This window comes from Oryctolagus cuniculus, chromosome 1 (assembly GCF_051225735.1).
Source record: "Oryctolagus cuniculus isolate XC-2025 breed Fujian yellow rabbit chromosome 1, ASM5122573v1, whole genome shotgun sequence".
NCBI classification, from domain to species: domain Eukaryota; kingdom Metazoa; phylum Chordata; class Mammalia; order Lagomorpha; family Leporidae; genus Oryctolagus; species Oryctolagus cuniculus.
Window position 1 is genome coordinate 102,478,037 of NC_142867.1, and position 18,963 is coordinate 102,496,999.

An 18,963-nucleotide genomic window follows, 5' to 3' on the forward strand; every position below is an offset into this window, starting at 1 on the left:
CTTTTCCCCATTCAATAGGATGTTGGCTGTGTGTTTGTCATAAATTCCCTTGATTGTGTTGAGGAATGTTCCTTCTATACTGTTTGCTTAAGGTTTTCATCTTGAAAGGGTGTTGTATTTTATCAAATGCTCTCTGCATCTATTGAGATAACTACATGGTTTTTGTTCTCCAATTTGTTAATGTGATATATCACATTGATTTTGCAAACATTAATCCCACGTGGTCTGGGTGAATGATCTTTCTGATGTATTGTTGGGTTAGATTAGCTAATATTTTGTTGAGGATTTTTGCATCTATGTTCATCAAGGATTTGGTCTATAGTTCTCTTTCTCTTTCTAATATCTTTTTCTGACTTGGGAATGAAAGTGATGCAGGCTTCATAGGAGTTTGGGAGGATTCCCTCCCTTTCAATTGTTTCGAATAGCTTGAGAAGAATTGGAATTACTTCTTCTTTAAATGTCTGGTCAAATTCAGCAGTGAAGCCATCCAATCCTGGGCTTTTCTTTGTTACTGGGTCTTTATTACTGATTCAGTTTCTGTCTGGTTATTGTTCTGTTTAGGTTTTTTTTGTCTTCATGGCTCAATTTTGGTAGATTGTATGTGTCTAGAAATCCATTTCTCTAGGTTTTCCAATTTATTGCCATACAGCTCAATTTATAATTCCTGATGATTCCTTTTATTTCTGTGGTGTCTGTTATATTTCCATTTCATCTTTGATTTTATTGATTTTAGGTCTTCTCTCTCCTTTTTTGGTTAATTTGGCCAATGGTGTATTAATTTTGTTTATTTTTTTCAAAAACCAGTTAATCATTTCACTGATCTTTTGTATTTTTTTGCTTCATTTTTCTATTTATTCTATAATTTTAATCATTTCTTTGCTCTTACTAATTTTCAGTTTGGTTTGTTTTTCCTAGCTCCTTGAGATGCATAGATAGCTCATTTAATTGATACCTTCCCAATTTCTTCATGTAGGCACTGATATAAACTTCCCTCTTAATACTGCTTTTGCTGTAGTCCATAAGTTTTAATATAATTTACCATCTTCATTTGTTTCCAGAAATTTTTTGATTTCTCATTTGATTTCTTCTATGACCCACTGTTCATTCAGGAGCATGTTGTTGAGTCTCTATGTGTTTGCATATAATCTAGAGATTCTTGAGTTGTTGATTTCCAGCTTCATTCCATTGTGGTCAGAGAAGATGCATGGTATGATTTTGATTTTTTTGAATTCGCAAAGACTTGCTTTTTAGCATAGCATATAGTCTATCCTAGAGAAAGTTCCCTGCACTGATGAGAAGAATGTGTATTCTACAACTGTGGGTGGAAGGTTCTGTAGATTTCAGTTAGGTCCACTTGCTCCATAGTGTCAATTAGCTCTGTTGCTTCTTTGTTGAATTTCTGTCTAGTTGATCTGTCCATTGATGAAAGTGGGGTGTTGAAGTCCCACATTACTATTGTATTGGGGTCCTTGTCTCCCTTTAGATCCCACAACTGTGGGTGGAAGGTTCTGTAGATTTCAGTTAGGTCCACTTGCTCCATAGTGTCAATTAGCTCTGTTGCTTCTTTGTTGAATTTCTGTCTAGTTGATCTGTCCATTGATGAAAGTGGGGTGTTGAAGTCCCACATTACTATTGTATTGGGGTCCTTGTCTCCCTTTAGATCCCTTAACATTTTTTTTTAAATAGTCAGCTGTCCTGTAATTGGGTATGTATACATTTGTTGTAGTTGCCTCTTCCTGTTGAATTGATTCCTTAATCATTACATAGTGCCCTTCTTCATCTCTTTGAACAGTGTTTATGTTAAAGATTATTTTGTCTGATAGTAGGAGGGCAACATCCTTTTTCCATCCTTTCACTTTCACTCTGTGTGTATCTTTGAGGTATGTTTATTGTAGGCAGCAAATAGATGGGTTTTGTTTTTTAACCCATTCAACCAGTCTTTATCTTTTTTTTAAAGGTTTATTTATTTATTCAAAAGTCAGAGTTACACACACACACACACACACACACACATACACACAGAGAGAGAGAGAGAGAAAGGGAAGGTCAAGGTCTTCCATCTGCTGGTTCACTCCCTAGATGGCCGCAATGGCCAGAGCTGTGCCGATCTGGAGCTAGGAGCCAGAGCTTCTTCTAGGTCTCCTTTGTGGGTGCAGGGGCCCAAGCACTTGGGCCATCTTCTACTGCTTTCCCAGGCCATAGCAGAGAGCTGGATTGGAAGAGGAGCAGCTGGGACTCGAACCGACACCCATATGGGATACTGGCACTGCAGGTGAAGGATTAACCTACTGCACTATGGTGCCAGCCCTCTTCTTATTATTCTTCCTTTTTTATTTTTTGACTGTAACATTTCCAAAGATTTGTCTTCTAACTCAGATATTCTTTCTTTTGCCTCACCAAGACTGCTGTTAAGGATTTCCACCATATTTTTAAATTTTCTATTGAATACTTAATTCCCAAAAATCTCAATTGCATGGGAAAAATTTTCATTTATGTCATGTATGGTTTTCTTTAGTTCGTGGATTTGCTTCTGATTGCATTTGCATAGTATTATGATTATTTGAATTCTATCTCTGGCATTTCCTCAATCTCTTCATCTTCACATAATATTGAAATATTTTGTTTCTTCTGGGGTGGGTCATGGTCTTCCTTATTCTTGTTTCTTGACTTTCTGCATTTGTTTTTAGGCATTTGTGGAGTTGATTTTTTTTTCCTCTGGTGGTTTTTGTCTTTGAGCTATGCCTCTGTGGCTTAGTGGAATGTCTGCACTTTCATTGAATACCAAGAGGTGTGTGCTAGGTGAGGCCAGGGAGCTCTGTTCAATGCTCCAGGGTGGGGCGAGTATCCAGGGTTATACCCAAGTTGAGCATGGTAGATCTCAGTGCCTGAGTGTAGTCCCCAGTAGGTTCTGTGGCACCGTATGAACTGCACAAATGATCTGCACAGTCTTCATTGTGAGCCCAGTGAGCATGTGGCGCCACTTCTGGTGATTGCCCCAAGTCCCTGTTCCTCCCTGCACCTCCTCATGTAACCTCTGAGTCCCCATGGTCTCAACACATGAGGCTCTCACAGTTGCTGCGTGCAGAGGCTTCTGTTTGCCCTGCTAGCCTGCCTGGTCAACAGAGAGGCAGATGTTCCCTGAGACAGCTTTACCTCACTGTCTTGCTCCTGGGAGGCTACGAGTACCTCACCATCCTACATGGTTGCCCAGCCACCTCTCAGCTAGGCTCAAAGTCAGTTTTCACTGCAGATTGTTCCCTCCACTGGAATCACTGGTTCACACAGGTACATAAGAGCCACTGGCCAAATGTTGCTCTGCCACTGCCACCAATACTGCTGTGAGGTAGCATGTTGTCTCAGCCAGTTGCTGTGTGTGCACGCACATGCGCATGAAGGCTTGTGTATCTGCCACTTGGACCCATACTGGCACCCACCCTTTCTCAGCCAGGCAGCAGGCACTGTTGTAGGAAGCTGGCGGGCGTGAGACACATGTGCCCCTTCTACTTCCACTGGGTCCACGGGCTACCACTAGCAACCTCTAGCTCCCAGGGCTCCAGTCTGGACTCATGCCATGCTCTCTTTCACCATGGGTTATGTCACCATGGTTGCTGCAGTCCAGTCTCCCCTCCATCTCCAAGCTGCCACCTGCTCCAGCTCTCAGCCTCTGCAGTTGAGTGTTGGGCCTGCATTCATGCTGTGTGTCTGCACCCTCCACACAGGTCAACAGCATTTCTCCTCTTCCTGTAGGATTTCCAGTGTAGTTCTCACCCCTTTCTTTCACAGTTTATCCCTAGTCTAGCACATCACATCATGCACTATACACCACCTTGGAATCCCTGACTTGTTTAAAGAGTCCCAGCCACCTGTCATTTAGAATGTCCATGCTCTAGCCTCATAGTTAGATCCCAGGGAAGCCTTTGTGCGGGATTACAGCGCAGCATAGGCTACAGTGTGTGCCTCTTCGCGCATGCCCAGAGAAGGCTCAGGATGTCCATTTGTGCCTCTCTGCTGGTGGTGCTCACTTTGATGCCTCAGTTAAAGTGCTGCTGGAGGGGAAGTAGAGGCATTGCTGTCAGCTGCAAGAGGAGAGAGGCCCTGAAGAGAGGAAAAGGGGCCAGGGATGGTGCAGGGAGGCCAAGGGCTGGGTCTCAGCCCTGGAAAACAGCAGCCTCCTTCCTGCAAGCAGAGGCCTGCCTTGGTCCTGGAGCCCTTTGGTTACCAAGGGGATGAAGTAACACAACCCTGCTGTCTGGGACCTACTTTGAATTTCCAGTGAAATTAGCACCGAGTTCCTTTGGGCTTGATATCATTTCTTTTAAGCCTGAGGCTTGATGTTGGAGCTTTCTAAATACTTAGGAAATTGTTATGAATAGTAACAAAAGGCAGCATAGCTAAGGTCTGACATAGCTTGTTCTTTGCCATCACCACTGGATGATTTAAGATTTAATATGACTGTGGTCAAACCAAGTCTGAACAGAGAAAGCCTGAAGCATTTCTAGCCTCACAGCCAAGTGGACAGGAGCCCAGAGTGAAATAACTGAGGTTTACTCACAAGCCTCAAACATAACCTTTAGGGCTGGTTGAACTCTCGGATACCACTTAGCATTTCCTAGCAATGATCTGTAATACCTTTGGGAAGCCTGTTTGAATCACCTCATTAGATCGCATTTGCCGAGGGAGCCTTAATGCAGGAATGCTGCCAAGGGCTTCGGCAGAGCCAACTGGAGCACCTTTCGCTGTGTGAGTCGTCTTCCACCCTTGGGCTCTGATTCTCACAATAGCCTTGGGTAGCATCCCAGGCAGATATTACTGTTGTTGTTTGCACATGAGGAAACTGAGGCTTGCCAACGTTATGTGATGGGGGCTAAGTCACGAAGCCATTGAGTAGCTGGTTGAACCCATGCTGTGACTTTCCGCTCAGGTGCCCTTTTTCACTTGGTTTTGGAAGTTAAGCAGAGATAGGCAGGTCATTAATGGGATGGAGAGGCATGAGCCAGCCATTGCTCTGTGCTGAAACCCAGCTGTGCTTGTCTGATTAGAGGGAGGAATTACGTGGTCAGAATCGGGCAGAAGACGCCCACAAAACTCTAACCACTTTCCACAGAGTCAAGAGGGCTACACCACTGGAACCACTTGGAAGTGGCCCCATAGCTTGGAGGTGGAGACCACAGGCTGAGAGTCTGATGGAGATTGCAGCTCAGGCTCGGGCTTCTGCTGAAGTGTGACCTTGACTGAGTTTTTTGACCTTGTTTAGCATACATCCTCTCATTTGTGGTATGTGGATAACAGTATAACTTACATTTTGGTGTTTTGATGTAGATTGAGTTTAAATCACATAGATCAGTAGTAGGAACTCTCTAATTATTAGCTGTTATTATATGCCTAGTAAACACTGAATAAGTAGCCTTTCTGATGGGGCTAAGACATTTTCAGTCGTTGCCATTTGTGGACGATGTCATTGAGGATCGCACACATTTTCTGACAGGATCTCCAAGAGGCTAAAGAAATTCCCAAAGTGCAGAAGCCAATGACTGACACTTCTGTGATGGCTCAGTGGGACCCTCCCCCATCAGATCATCACAGTGCGCTGAAGTAAGTGCTCCTCAAACAGAGGGGAGAGGTTTCCTTTTTGCCCTAAGGATACTTATCACCTGGCTGGGGGTAGTGGTGGGATGAGAGGGATGTAAAAGTCCATGCATAAAAGATGAAAACCAGTACAGTAGCACTGGTCACGTGGTGAGGATAGAGACTCCTTGCAGTGCAGGGCAGCAGAGCAAGGCCTGATGGAGCAGTGGACTTGAGTGGTGGTTCTGGGTCTGTATTTGGCCATACCTGGCTCCTCCTTGTTGAGCAGGCATGAAATAGCCAATCCTAGTGACAGGGGCAAGGTGATCTGACTTCCTAGGACCACCCAGGCCCTCATGTAGAGAGGGGGTGGGTTACCTTGTGATCAGCTCTAATTCTCAGAGGGTCCAGGTGGCCGGTGTGGGGGATTGTCAGAGTCAGGTTCTACATGAATCGGGTACACTCTGTCCATCTGTTGATCTGTCTGCCCATGTATCTCTTCACTTCATTATCCATTTATTTGTCCATGCATCTGTCTGTGTGTCTGATCATTTGTGTGCCCATTTCTTCATCCATCTATCTCTGCATGTTCATCTGTCCATCAATTTAATCATCTATTCATCTCTTTTTTTCTGTATTTTTCCCATATAATTCTATAAAATATTTTCAGTGGATTCTGGAATGCACACACCAAAATAAACACACACACATACACACAGGATTAGGAAGGCGTGGGAAGATAAGAAGTTGGGAATGGGAAGAGAAATAAAAGCCAGAACATATTGCAAGAATATACTAGTTGCTCCTATAGTTGGGTCACAAATCTGTGTCCTAGTTGTTTCCACAGTCATTGTTACTGAAGCAGAGACATCTACAGTTTGTTTGAGGGAATGAAAATTTCCTTTATCCTCAGTTCAGAAAAGACTTTATTTCTCACGAGACTTCCTTCGGCTTCAAGGCAGAAGCAGCAGTCTGGTGTTTTCATATAACGGCTTCTAACTCAGCCTGAACTGAGTTCAAATCCCATGTCTGTCACTCAACAATCACTTAACTTTGGGCAAATCACTGAATCTCTCTGGGCCTCAATTTTCTCATCTGTGAAAATGAGATAAGCAAAGTCCCTTTCTCAAAAAGCTGCCATGTCAATTCACTTAGATTGTATCCCGAGAATTTAGCAAGGCGTGGAACACGCAGTTAGTCCTTAATACATGGCAAAGCTTTTTATTATTGAACTTAATCAGATCTTGAAAGCCATCCCTTGAATATGGTTGGGTATCTGCTTTAACTCAGTGTCTGTGTGTAGAACCACGGGGACAGTCAGGGCCAGAGCATCTGTGCTGACAGTGCCTGCCAGCCCTGAATGCACAGAGAGGATGTTTTGGGTCCTCACAGTCTCTCCTGTCAATTAGCAACCTGTGTTTTTCCTGTCCTCCAAGGTTTGGCCATGGGAGGGGGACTGGTTGAACTGCCTGATACCATGGCCCAGCTGGAAAGCAGAGGCTGGGCAAGCTGCAGAGACTCACGTAATCTTCCCAGAGGTCATCTCCTTGCACATATAGATGATTAATTGCCTAGGGGAGCGAGAGTGCATCCCTCTCCTTGGCTGGGGTTCCCTCTATCCCTTAAGCCCCTTATAGCTGACAGTGTTTTACTGTTAACTTTGCAGCCTGCCTGATTTGCATGCACAGTCTATATGTCTCAAATATGAGCTGAGCCATCTCCCCTTGGAGATCAAGGGGTGTGGTGAGGCAGCAAGCGGCGTATGGTTTATTCTGTCCAAGAGCAAGAGCCCAGGGCTTGGTTGTGAGTGTATATGTCCCTTTGTAGGAGGGTAGGATGAAAGTTAAACTATTCCACTTGGTTTTTATTTTTAAGTATTGCACCGATGGTCTCTGGAATCCCCTGGCAGCTGGTAGACTTTGATTCAGCAAGCAATGAATTATGTCCTCCAGTTGTGAGTCAAATTACAAATATCTTCAAGATGTTCAGTGCTCTTAGAAAGGGCAGCCAATTCGTGTCGGCTCTGTGGATGCCTCCCTTCCAGGGAAGAACGCAGCATCTCTCTCCCTGGAGGGGAGGTGGGGAGAAGACTGTGAGTTGGGAGTAGGGGTGAGGCAGGCACCCATGACAAAGAGACCAGAGAGGGAAATGATTTAGGGATGCAGCCTGGGCCAAGTGTGGGGTAGGCAGGGATGGGAAGGCAGAGTGAAGCTGCATGGGCCCCTTCCAGGCTCTGTAGGTGAAATCCACCCAAAGGAGTGTTGGGGAGGCAGCTGTGTAGTCACTAGCACAGGGTAGAATGGACGCTGCTTGAGCAAGGCTTCGCCATCTCGGCAGCAAGTATTTACCGAGTAACCCGAATGAAGGAACAGATTGCCCAGAATTTATAGTCACCAGGGCTAGACCAAAATATACAGACTCCCCAAAGATCAGATATTTATTTATTTACACATTTAACAAAGATTTACTGAAAATAAGGTACTAAAGGTATGCTGATACTGAATAATTGAGAATGAATGAAGTTGAGGAACATGTTCATCTGGGCACCTATAGCACCCTTTCCTACTTTTGTTGAGCGCACACACGTGTGCACACACACACAGACAGATTCCATCTGCTGGTTCATTCCTCAAATACATGCAGTGACTGGGCAGGGACCCAGCTGAAGCTGGGAACCACACAATCCAGGTCTTCCGTGTGTGGCAGGGATCCAATTGCTTGAGCCATCATCACTGTCTCCTGGGTCTGCACTGGCAGTAAGTTGGAATCAGGACAGGGAGTCGGGAATCAGACCTAGGTACTGCCAGTTGGAATGTGGATGTCTTATGCTAGCCTAAGCAACTGCCCCACCATCATGCTATTTTGAGGGTGTTGATGGTCTGTTAGAGCGGGTATTCCCCTTAACCTGTGACCAACACAAAGAAATGTTTGCCCTTTGTTCATCCTTCATCATAATGGCCTCTCCTCTCTTCAACACTTTTCTTGGCTTGGGAACTAGCAATGTTTATTAAAATTTGTCTAAAGAGTATGAGAAACACGTTTTCCGTATCTCTGGAGAGCTGGTGATTTCTGGGCATTTTTGTTTGTTTGTTTGACTTTGATACTTAGAGCTTCCCCTCCCCCCAGATACCTTTTGTTTAAGGAATGCAAACTTCATGCATTTCATAAATACAACTTTAGTAACAGTGATTCTTCCCACTGTATCCAGCCTCCCACCACACTCCCACCCTTCTTCCTCTTCTTTTCCTATTCCCATTCTTATTTTTTACTAAGAGCTAGTTTCAATTAACTTTATATACATACTAAGTAAAGAGTTCAACAAATAGTATGAAAACAAATTGCTGTTTAACAGTTGAGGCAAGAGCTGTTCAAAGTCATTGCATCTCAAAGTGTCAATTTCACTCCTACAGATGACCCTTTAGGTGCTCTCTGAGTTATCATAGGTCAGGGAGAACCTAGGGATTCCTGGAGCTATAATGGATGGCATCGTCCTCTGGAAGCTACCTCCAACCCTCACCTTCTGGACTGCACCTGTGGCCTCTTAGTCCCTCTTGGGCACAGAGGGGAGCGGGTGTAAACACTGCAAGTGGTGCTAAGGTGGATTCAGCAAGTTGTGCTGGTTACAGCTGCATGTAGGAAAGTGGCTTCTTATCAAAATAGCGCGTAGTTCTCTGTATTGAGCGCTTAAGCTGGGCCTGGCATCTTCATTTGATCCTCACAGCAGAACTTGGAAGCGTGTTCAGTCAGCATGTTCAAGAAGCTTGCAGTTTATTGGTACCATTGAGTACACCGCAACAGGAAGTTAAAGCAAGATGTTTGATTGCGGGAGGTAACCCAAGGCAAGATAGCTGGTCAGGTATTTAGGCCTTGGAAGTTTCAATATTCTTCTCCCTATAAAGAAGTAAACTGACTTTTATTAACAACAGTAACAAAAATATGCCCTTATCTGTATATACTAGCATTCTCACCTCCCAGGGATTAGCAGGAAGACTTGGTCATTTGTGTTTTCAGCTATGTGAATTATTTGTAGATCACCTCAATACTGGGCGGTCCCTCTCATGTTCGAACAGTCTCTTCAGTGGGGACCAGTGAGATGGCTTTCACATGGTGTGATTTTGATAAGTGTGGCAGAGTCATGTGCCAAGTCTCTGTTCTCCTGTAACAGAAGTACCCATCCACACGCATTGTGCAATCTTTCATGTGGAGCCGACTTACTTTCCTCCCCACCAGCGTGGGGTTGATCGTGTGACCGGATACAGTGGAGTCTTTGAAACTGCTTGTGTACTGTGGCTTGACTTGGTTTCCTTACCTGTAAATTCAGTTTTAGTTTTGTCTTGAAGAATAAAGATGATGTTTACAAGATACCTAAAACACTATGAACATATAATGGACTCTTAGGAAAAAGTAGTCTTTAGCACAATTATTTTCAATATTGTAGGCAAAGGTCAAGTCAGAGAGCTGTGTTTGGTTGCCACGGGCCTCCAGGAACATCTAGCCCCAGGACCACTGTGAGGTCTCCTGGCCGGTCTGTTGCAGCAGCCCACACAAGGACTTTGGCCAGTATGCTCCTCTTGTTTTTTGCTTTCTTCTCTCCTCCTCTCTCCACCCCTCCCAACTCATGTCCTGACCAAGGTTTTAAATGAACCTCTTAGATTTGATGGTGGGAATTGCTTGTATGATGATATTTTGTGTTGTCACAATGACCTTTTTTTTTTTTGAAAGATTTATTTGTATACTTCAAAGGCAGAGTTACAGACACAGAGAAATAGAGAGGGAGAATTTATCCATCCACTGGTTTACCTGGGTCACTCCCCAAATGGCTGCAGTGCTATGCCAATTCTAAGCCAGGAGCCAGGAGCTTCTTAGGGTCTCCCACGTGGGTGCAGGGGACCAAGGACTTGGGCCATCTTCCACTGCTTTCCCAGGCCACAGCAGAGAGCTGGACTGGCAGTGGAGCAGCTGAGACTTGGACTGGCACCCATGGGGGATGCCAGCACTACAGGCAGTAGCTTTACTGGCTAAGCCACAGCTCTGGCCCCACAGTGGCCTTTTAGACGACTTGACTGGGAGGGAGTTTTGGTCCTTTCCCAGGTAATCCTGTGGCGAGGCCTCCAAAATGAGCACCTGGGAATTAGACCCATGGAACGTGTTGTATTGGAAGGAGAAGGCTGCCGAGTTCCTGTAAAGAACAGTTATTCAGAAGATACTTGTCAGATAATTTTAAAAAATCACTAATTTAATGACTAAACAATTTTTAAAAAACACTGAAATTTCAGCAAACACATTTAATTATCTAATTCAATAACTTTTTATAAGAAAGAGGCAGGAAAGATGTGAAAACATGCACAAAAACACACTTAAAGGATCTGGACCATTCTCCCTGCCAACCCACCCAACAGTAACAGCTCTAGAGAATAAATGGGAAATTAGAATGTGGTCTTTGGCCAGTGCCGCGGCTCACTAGGCTAATCCTCCGCCTTGCGGTGCCGGCACACTGGGTTCTAGTCCCGGTCAGGGCGCCGGATTCTGTCCCGGTTGCCCCTCTTCCAGGCCAGCTCTCTGCTGTGGCCAGGGAGTGCAGTGGAGGATGGCCCAAGTGCTTGGGCCCCATGGGAGACCAGGAAAAGCACCTGGCTCCTGGCTTCTGCCATCGGATCAGCGCGGTGCGCCAGCCTCAGCGCGCCGGCCGCGGCGGCCATTGGAGGGTGAACCAACGGCAAAAGGAAGACCTTTCTCTCTGTCTCTCTCTCTCACTGTCCACTCTGCCTGTCAAAAAAATAAATAAAATAGATTAAAAAAAAATAATGTGGTCTTTATTAGGTCTCAGTGTTTTTTGTTTTTTTTTTTTTTTTTTTTTTTTTGTCTCGGTTTTATGAATGTTGCACTGAGTATTTTGTCACTTTGTTGAAAGGAGTGTTGGACTGCTTGAGAGACAAGTCTTCACACAGTGGTGTCCTGTGGAATTTTGAAAAAGGATTTTTAATCATTTTTGGTTGTTCAAGTTTAGTGTTAGATGCCTATAGAATAAAATTCAACTAATTAAGCATGATGAAGATTGATTTCTTTCCAACAAAGAACTGTGCAGCATTAAAAGTGGTTGAGGGCTGGGGACCCCATGGACAACAGAGATCCAGGCTGTGCCTGTCTTGGTTTTACTCTTACTGGCTTATGTTTTCCAACTCAGAGTTACCTCACAATCCAAGGTGATGACAGGAACATCTCACAGCCCCTATTCTAGGCAAGACAGGAGAAAGGAACAAACATGCAACCACACCAGTAGAGTAAACCCCTTTACAGTGCCTTCTGCGTAGCCCCGTCCCACCCCACCCCAATGATTCTGGATCATCGGCCGCCTCCAGGGAGCCTGGAAAATAGGATCCTTTAGCTGAACATGCAGTGATCCAGAATAGAATTGGGGTTCTCTTAGTGTGGGATGAGTGTGAGGGTTGAGGAGGCCAGCAGCAGGCTCTGCCTTGATGTTTTGCTTTCTGAGCTGACTTTAAAATCCAGTCTCTGTGTCAGTGAGCTCTGCTTTGTAACCAGAATTCTTCAAGTCTGGGGTTGCTTGTGACTTGTGAATTCCTGGAAGGCAGATGTGCTGACCTGGGCTAGCACTATAAGGTGTGAGCTTGCTCTGCAATTTGGATGTAGAGAAGCTGGTTTGAAGGGTAGAAGGCGGATTTCTTCTTCCTCACTTTAAAGAAGAGAGCCAGCATGGCATCAACAGCTTCTGGGCAGGGTGAGAAGGGCTAGAAACAGGATGCAGTGGGCGAGGGGAGAGGCAGTGCCTTGGTTGCCGGGGCTGGGAGAGGGGTACTTTAGCACTTTGGATAACAAGTGGGGAGTTCTGGGAGCTTCTGTCAAAGGTAGACCAGAAACATTTTTAGGAGTGCACTAGAACCTATTTATTGACTAGAAATTCCACCAGTGAGGGGACAGTTTCTCTGCTCAAACCTATAATACAAGTGGTCTTCAAGAATTCATGGAAAATGTGTATCATAAAAAAAACTATGCATGAATTTCAAAGCTTTTTATTTTAAAAAAGTTTCAACATGGGCCCAGCACTGTGGCATAGAAGGTTAAGCCTCTACCTGCAGTGCCAGCATCCCATATGGGCTCTGGTTCGGGTCCTGGCTGTTCTACTTCCAATTAAGCTTCCTGCTAATGGCCTGAGAAAGCAGTGGAAGATGGCCCAAGTCCTTGGACCCCCTGCACCCCCATGGGAGACCTGGAAGAAACTCCTGGTTTTGGCCTGACTCAGCCCTGGCTGTCACGGCCATTTGGAGAGTGAACCAATGGATGAAATATCTCTCTCTTCCATCTCCTTCCCTGCTTCCCCCCACCCATAGCTCTGCCTCTCGAATGAATAAATCTTTTTTTTTTATTTTTATTTTTTTGACAGGCAGAGCGGACAGTGAGAGAGAGAGACAGAGAGAAAGGTCTTCCTTTGCCGTTGGTTCACCCTCCAATGGCCGCCGCGGCCGGCGCGCTGAGGCTGGCGCACCGCGCTGATCCGATGGCAGAAGCCAGGAGCCAGGTGCTTTTCCTGGTCTCCCATGGGGTGCAGGGCCCAAGCACTTGGGCCATCCTCCACTGCACTCCCTGGCCACAGCAGAGAGCTGGCCTGGAAGAGGGGCAACCGGGACAGAATCCGGCGCCCCAACCGGGACTAGAACCCGGTGTGCTGGCGCCGCTAGGCGGAGGATTAGCCTAGTGAGCCGCGGCGCCGGCCCAATGAATAAATCTTAAAAAAAGCTTCAACTGAAAAAAAAAAAAAGTATATATTTGTGGTATACCATGTGATGTTTATCCATATATTGTACAATGTCCATCTGGCGGAAATACCGAACATTCTTTGTAAGGTTTTACTTATATGCTTTTCAAATAATAAAAGATATAAAAGATATTTTATTTGTTTTTATCTGCTAGTTCACTTCCCAAATGCCTGCAATATTCGGGTTTAGGCTAGGCAGAAGATGGGAGCTGGGACTCAGTCTAGGTCTTCCCTGTGGGTTGTAGGGATCCAGTACTTGAGGCATCACTTGCTGCTTCCAAGCATGCACATTAGGAGGAAGTTAGATGGGAAATGGAGAAGGACTCATACCCAGGAGCCCCAAGATATGGGATGTATGTGTACTAACCTGTGTGCCACAACACCCCCATTTAACCTTTCTTTCTTTCTTTCTTCTTTCTTTCTTTCTTTCTTTCTTTCTTTCTTTCTTTCTTTCTTTCTTTCTTTTTGAATGAAAGGCAGTTCTACTTTATTTACGTGATCAGAGTCAGAGTAATTGGGACTTATTTGCATGATAAAGGTCACTGGACTGGACCTTTAAGTTTCTTTATGGTGAAAACATCTCAAATCCTATCTCTAGATTTTTTTTTAAATAGAAAAATATACTACAATATGTTATAGTTACTGTACGGTGCAATAGAATCACAGAACTTCTGACCCCTGTGTAGTTACACCTTAGTACCTGTTAGTCAACCTTTCCCCATTTTTCCTAGCCCCTTCCCTCAACAGTCTCTGGTAATCGCCATTATACTCTTAACTTCTATGAGATCATCTTTGTTTATTTTTTTTGACTGCACATATGAGTGAGATCATGAGGTACTTCTCTTTTGGTTTATTTCACTTAACATGATGACCTCCATTTATATTCATGCTTTTGCAAATGACAGCATCTCATCCCTTCTAATGGCTAGTATTCCACTGTGTGTATGTACCTCATTTTCTTTGTCCACTCATTAGTGGATGAACATTTACATTGTTTCCATCAGCTATTGTGAGTAGTGCTTCAATAAACACGGAACCAGAATTTTTAATTCTACTTTTCACGAACATTTTGAAGTACTCTAATATACCCTGGTTACTTTGACAGCTGGAGTTAGCCAGCTGTCTTTTCTTAAAAAATTCTAAATCAATTTTATTCAAAGCCATAAATAGACCAAATAACACTTGAGCCTGAGAGGAATACAGTTTTCTTAACAACATCATAGTCCCCAAAACTAATGCTTAGTATTGATTCACCTCACCATATTATCCCTTTTCAAGCAATATCATGGTCACAAGAAAACATTTTATGGGCACCTTGTCCAGGTATCAGAGATTTGCAGAGCAGAGCAATGATCCACAGCCCTCCCCTCAAGAAGCTTCCTGTGTAGCCAGGGGGACACTGTAGACATCCAGAACCAGCAGGAGGACCTGGCTGCAAGACCACACCTTTATCCCAACAGGAGCAATCACTGGCATAAGTCAACACATGTCTAACACATGAGCCACAGGAACGTATCAGCAATTAGACACTAAATCAAGTTTCAACTTGACATATCTGAAAAGTTTTTACTTGATTTATACTTATGTTCATTCATATTTCCACTCAACTGAATTGAAGCAGAAAACATAATTCCAGGCCAAACTATACTGCACTGTTCATGTCCTAAATGAAAGGATGGCTTCTCCATGTCCTAAATTTTTCTACAGTTGCATGTCCTGATGTTAAGTTCAGTAGTTTTTATTTCCAAACCACTGTGCAAATTCAGATAGCATGTAGACAGCTCCCCATCCCATCTTAGGGTCCACACTGATGAAATCATTAAGGTTCATTTTGGAATCTCCAGTCTCAATGCTGGGTGTGGGCGGAGGCAGCTCTCTCCAGTTCCCACTAGAGATTTTCATGTGCACGCATGTCAGAAGCAATGAATTTGTGTGGATCACTCTAAATTTCCCCCTGAATTATGGGTAAATGTTGTCATCATACTTACAGGCATCTTCTACGGAACTGTCAAAGGGACAGGGAAAGGGAAAGACAGTATCGAGATCCTAGGTGAAGCTCTGTCCTCCACTTGAAACATTAACTAAAAAAGCATGGTAATCCCAGGTCATAGGTCCATTCCCAGGTCTTGCCTGTTGTTTCTGGATCGGTAGCATCTTTGTCTCATTAAATGTGAAGACAGTCATGGTTCTTGATGTGTTCACAGAGCTTCTAAATATTTTCTTCACAGTACCAGCTGCTATAGACACAGGTATCCCATGGAGTGCTGCTGGGTGGTAGCAGTTAGCAATGGTGGCGCACGACTGTCCCTCCCTCCATGGTGGGCAAGCTTGGGCTGTGACCTGGCCAGGGGCTAAGTCTTTTTTGTTTTTGTTTTAAAGATTTATTTATTTATTTGAAAATTAGAGTTTGAGAGAGAGAGAGGAAGAGCCAGAGAGAGGTCTTTTATCTGCTGGTTCACTCCCCAAGTAAACTGAGTGAGGCCAAAGCTAAGAGCCAGGATCTTCATCCAGGTCTCCCATGTAAGTGGCAGGGACACAGTACTTGGGCCATCTTCTGCTTTTCCCAGGCCATTAGCAGGAAGCTGGTTTGGAAGTGTAGCTGATAAGACACAAACGGGGGCCCCATATGGGATGTCGGTGTTGCAGGCAGTGGCTTAACCCACTGTACCACAATTCTGGCCCCAGAACAATTCTTTTATCCAGCTTACTACTGTTACCTGCTTTGGTTTGGCATTCTCTTAGAATTACTTTGAGAAAAATACATCCTGAAGAAATACACAAAGATGGAGATGTATGGATGTTTAACTGCTCAAAGAGTGAAAATTTAGATACAACCTAAATGTTGAAAATGCTCATCAATAGTATATTAGTTAAACTATGAAAGACTCATTTAAGTATGCTATGGTATCATTAAAAAAGAAGGCAATATTTATGTACTCACTGGTATAAGAGGAGTTCCATGACACACCACAGAGTAATAGAAGGGTCCCCAAAACGGTGACTTGATCAGCATAGCCCTGACTGTTAATGAACAACTTAATACATTATCCCTCTTAGTAGTTTTTTTGTCTGTTCTACTTAATATGACTGGTTTAATTCTGTAATTAATACACAGTTATTCTTAAGTGTTGAAATTTAACTGAAATGTGATCCCTGTTAAACATAAGAGTAGGAATAAGAGAGGGAAGAGATATATAATTTGGGACATGCTCAAGCTGACTTGCCCCAAATGGTAGAGTTAGAAACATACCAGGGGACTCCAATTTAATCCCATCAAGGTGGCATGTACCAATGCCATCTCACTAGTCCAAGTGATCAATTTCAGTTCGCAATTGATCATAATGAAAGGACTAAGAGTCAAAGGGAGCACATAAGCAAGTCTAGTACCTGCTAACACTAACCGATAGAATAAATAAAGGGGAGAGTGATCCAACATGGGAAGTGAGATACTCAGCAGACTCATAGAATGGCAGATGCCCTAAATAGCACTCTGGCCTCAGAATCAGCCCTAAAGGCATTCAGATCTGGCTGAAAAGCCCATGAGAGTATTTCAGGCATGGAAAGCCAAGACACTCTGGCAAAAGATCTCTGTGAGTGAGATCTCAGTGGAAAGAACAGGTCTTCAAAGAAGGAGGTACCTTTCTCTGAAGGGAGGAGAGAACCTTCACTTTGACTATGACCTTGTCTAAACAAGATAAGAGTCGGAGAACTCAAGGGGCTTCCATAGCCTTGGAAACTCATGACTGGAGCATAGGGAGATTACTGATGCCATAGACAGGAGTGTCAATTTGTAAAGTCAACAACAGGAGTCACTGTGCACTTACTCCTCATGTAGGATCTCTGTCCTTAATGTGCTGTGCATTGAGATTTAATGCTATAACGAGTACTCAAATAATATATTTCACTTTGTGTTTCTATGGGGGTGCAAACTGTTGAAATCTTTACTTAATGCATACTAAACTGATCCTCTGTAAAAAAAAAAAAAAAAAGAAAAGAAAAGAAAAGAAAAGAAACTATCAACTCCCAACTTGACTCTCACTGGGATTAAACATGACAATAGGTCTGATCTGATTTCATCATCATTAAAAAAAATCATCTATTATTTTTCACTTTATGTTTCTGTGTGGGAGCAAACTGTTGAAATCCTTACTTAATGTATACTAAGCTGATCTTCTGTATATTAAGATAATCGAAAATGAATCTTGATGTGAATGGAAGGGGAGAGGGAGTGGGAAAGGGGAGGGTTGTGGGTGGGAGGGACGGTATGGGGGGGAAGCCATAGTAATCCATTATTCGTACTTTGGAAACGTATATTCATTAAATAAAAGTTTAAAAAAAAAATTTAGAACTAGTACTAAAAAAAAAAAAAAAAAAAAAAAAAAAAAAAAAAAAAAAAGAAGGGTCCCCAGTCACACATTTATGGTAATGCCATTGACATAAAATGTTAAAATACACCATGTGCATATTTATGCATAGAGCAATATCTCAAAGGATGGGCCCCAAGATGTTCCAGATGATGACATCTTAGGTAATCTTCTTTTTATACTTTCCTATGTTTATTAAACACATTAAGAGTGTGTCATCTTTCCCATCATAAGAAACCATAGGAAAAAAATTGTAAGTCATTTAAAACCTGGAAGAAAACTTTCTAACGATCACAGTTTTGTGTTGAGATTGTATATACTCTTTGTTCTCCTTTCTTGTCTTGTTTCCCGCAAACTTTATATGGTGTAATTATGATACTTATAACAGGAAAAAGGAATATAATCTAGTTCTGAGGGATGATACTAAATATATTAAAGGATATGGTCATAGATGATTTTACATCTATAATCTTATATCCATATAGCAACTCAAAAAGCTTGTCTAATTAAGCCAATAGAGGGCAAGCAGAGGGTAGAGAATGACTATACAGGAAAGCTTATTTGTGGGAAAGAAATCAAGATTCAAAGATTTAAAGATTCTATGGGTTATCCAATCTATTTCCTATTAACATAAAGATTACCTCCATTTTATCCCATAGAAGGGAATTTACTCTTTCCTTGAGCAGCTGCAGTGTGCAACAAGATGAAAACCATGGAAAGTCTATTGTGGAATAGATCTATTTATTGGAAATCCTTGATCATCTTGATCACAACTCTGTCTTCTTGAAACTTGAACTCTTGGCCCTTAGTCCTACTATGTGGGGTAACAAGAGGCAGGTCTCTTCCACCATTCCCCTTGGCAGTGGCTTTCAGACTGACCCTATGAAAGTCAGGATCCCCCACAAGTGTCTCTTCTAAACATGTCACATTTTGAAAGGTGCATATTCCTTTAAAGAGCAAGGCAGGCACTGAGAGCTTTGACTGTGGCCTGGCTCGCTCCGATCCCAGTGAGAATCAGGCAGGTTTCTCTCACCCTGGACCTACTTCTGTTTACAGTGGTAGCGGAAGCCTGCCACTCCTACTACCAGCTCTCTCCTTCCTTCTGCTTCTACTCCTTCAAGTGTTTGTCTGTTTCCCATTCTGGCTCTGAGACCTACTGACAACTTTTTAAGTAGAGATGGTTTTCCAGTAAATCCATTTTTTTATCTGCTTAAGTTAGCCAAAATCAGTTTCTGTGGTTTGTAACCAAGGAATCCTGAC

At 43.4% G+C, this 18,963-nt stretch overlaps 1 pseudogene; it reads right to left on the bottom strand.

Moving 5' to 3' along the window:
• Positions 1-15,067: 15,067 nt before the first annotated feature.
• On the bottom strand, positions 15,068-15,493 carry LOC100352635 (protein N-terminal glutamine amidohydrolase pseudogene; annotated as a pseudogene).
• Positions 15,494-18,963: the final 3,470 nt, after the last annotated feature.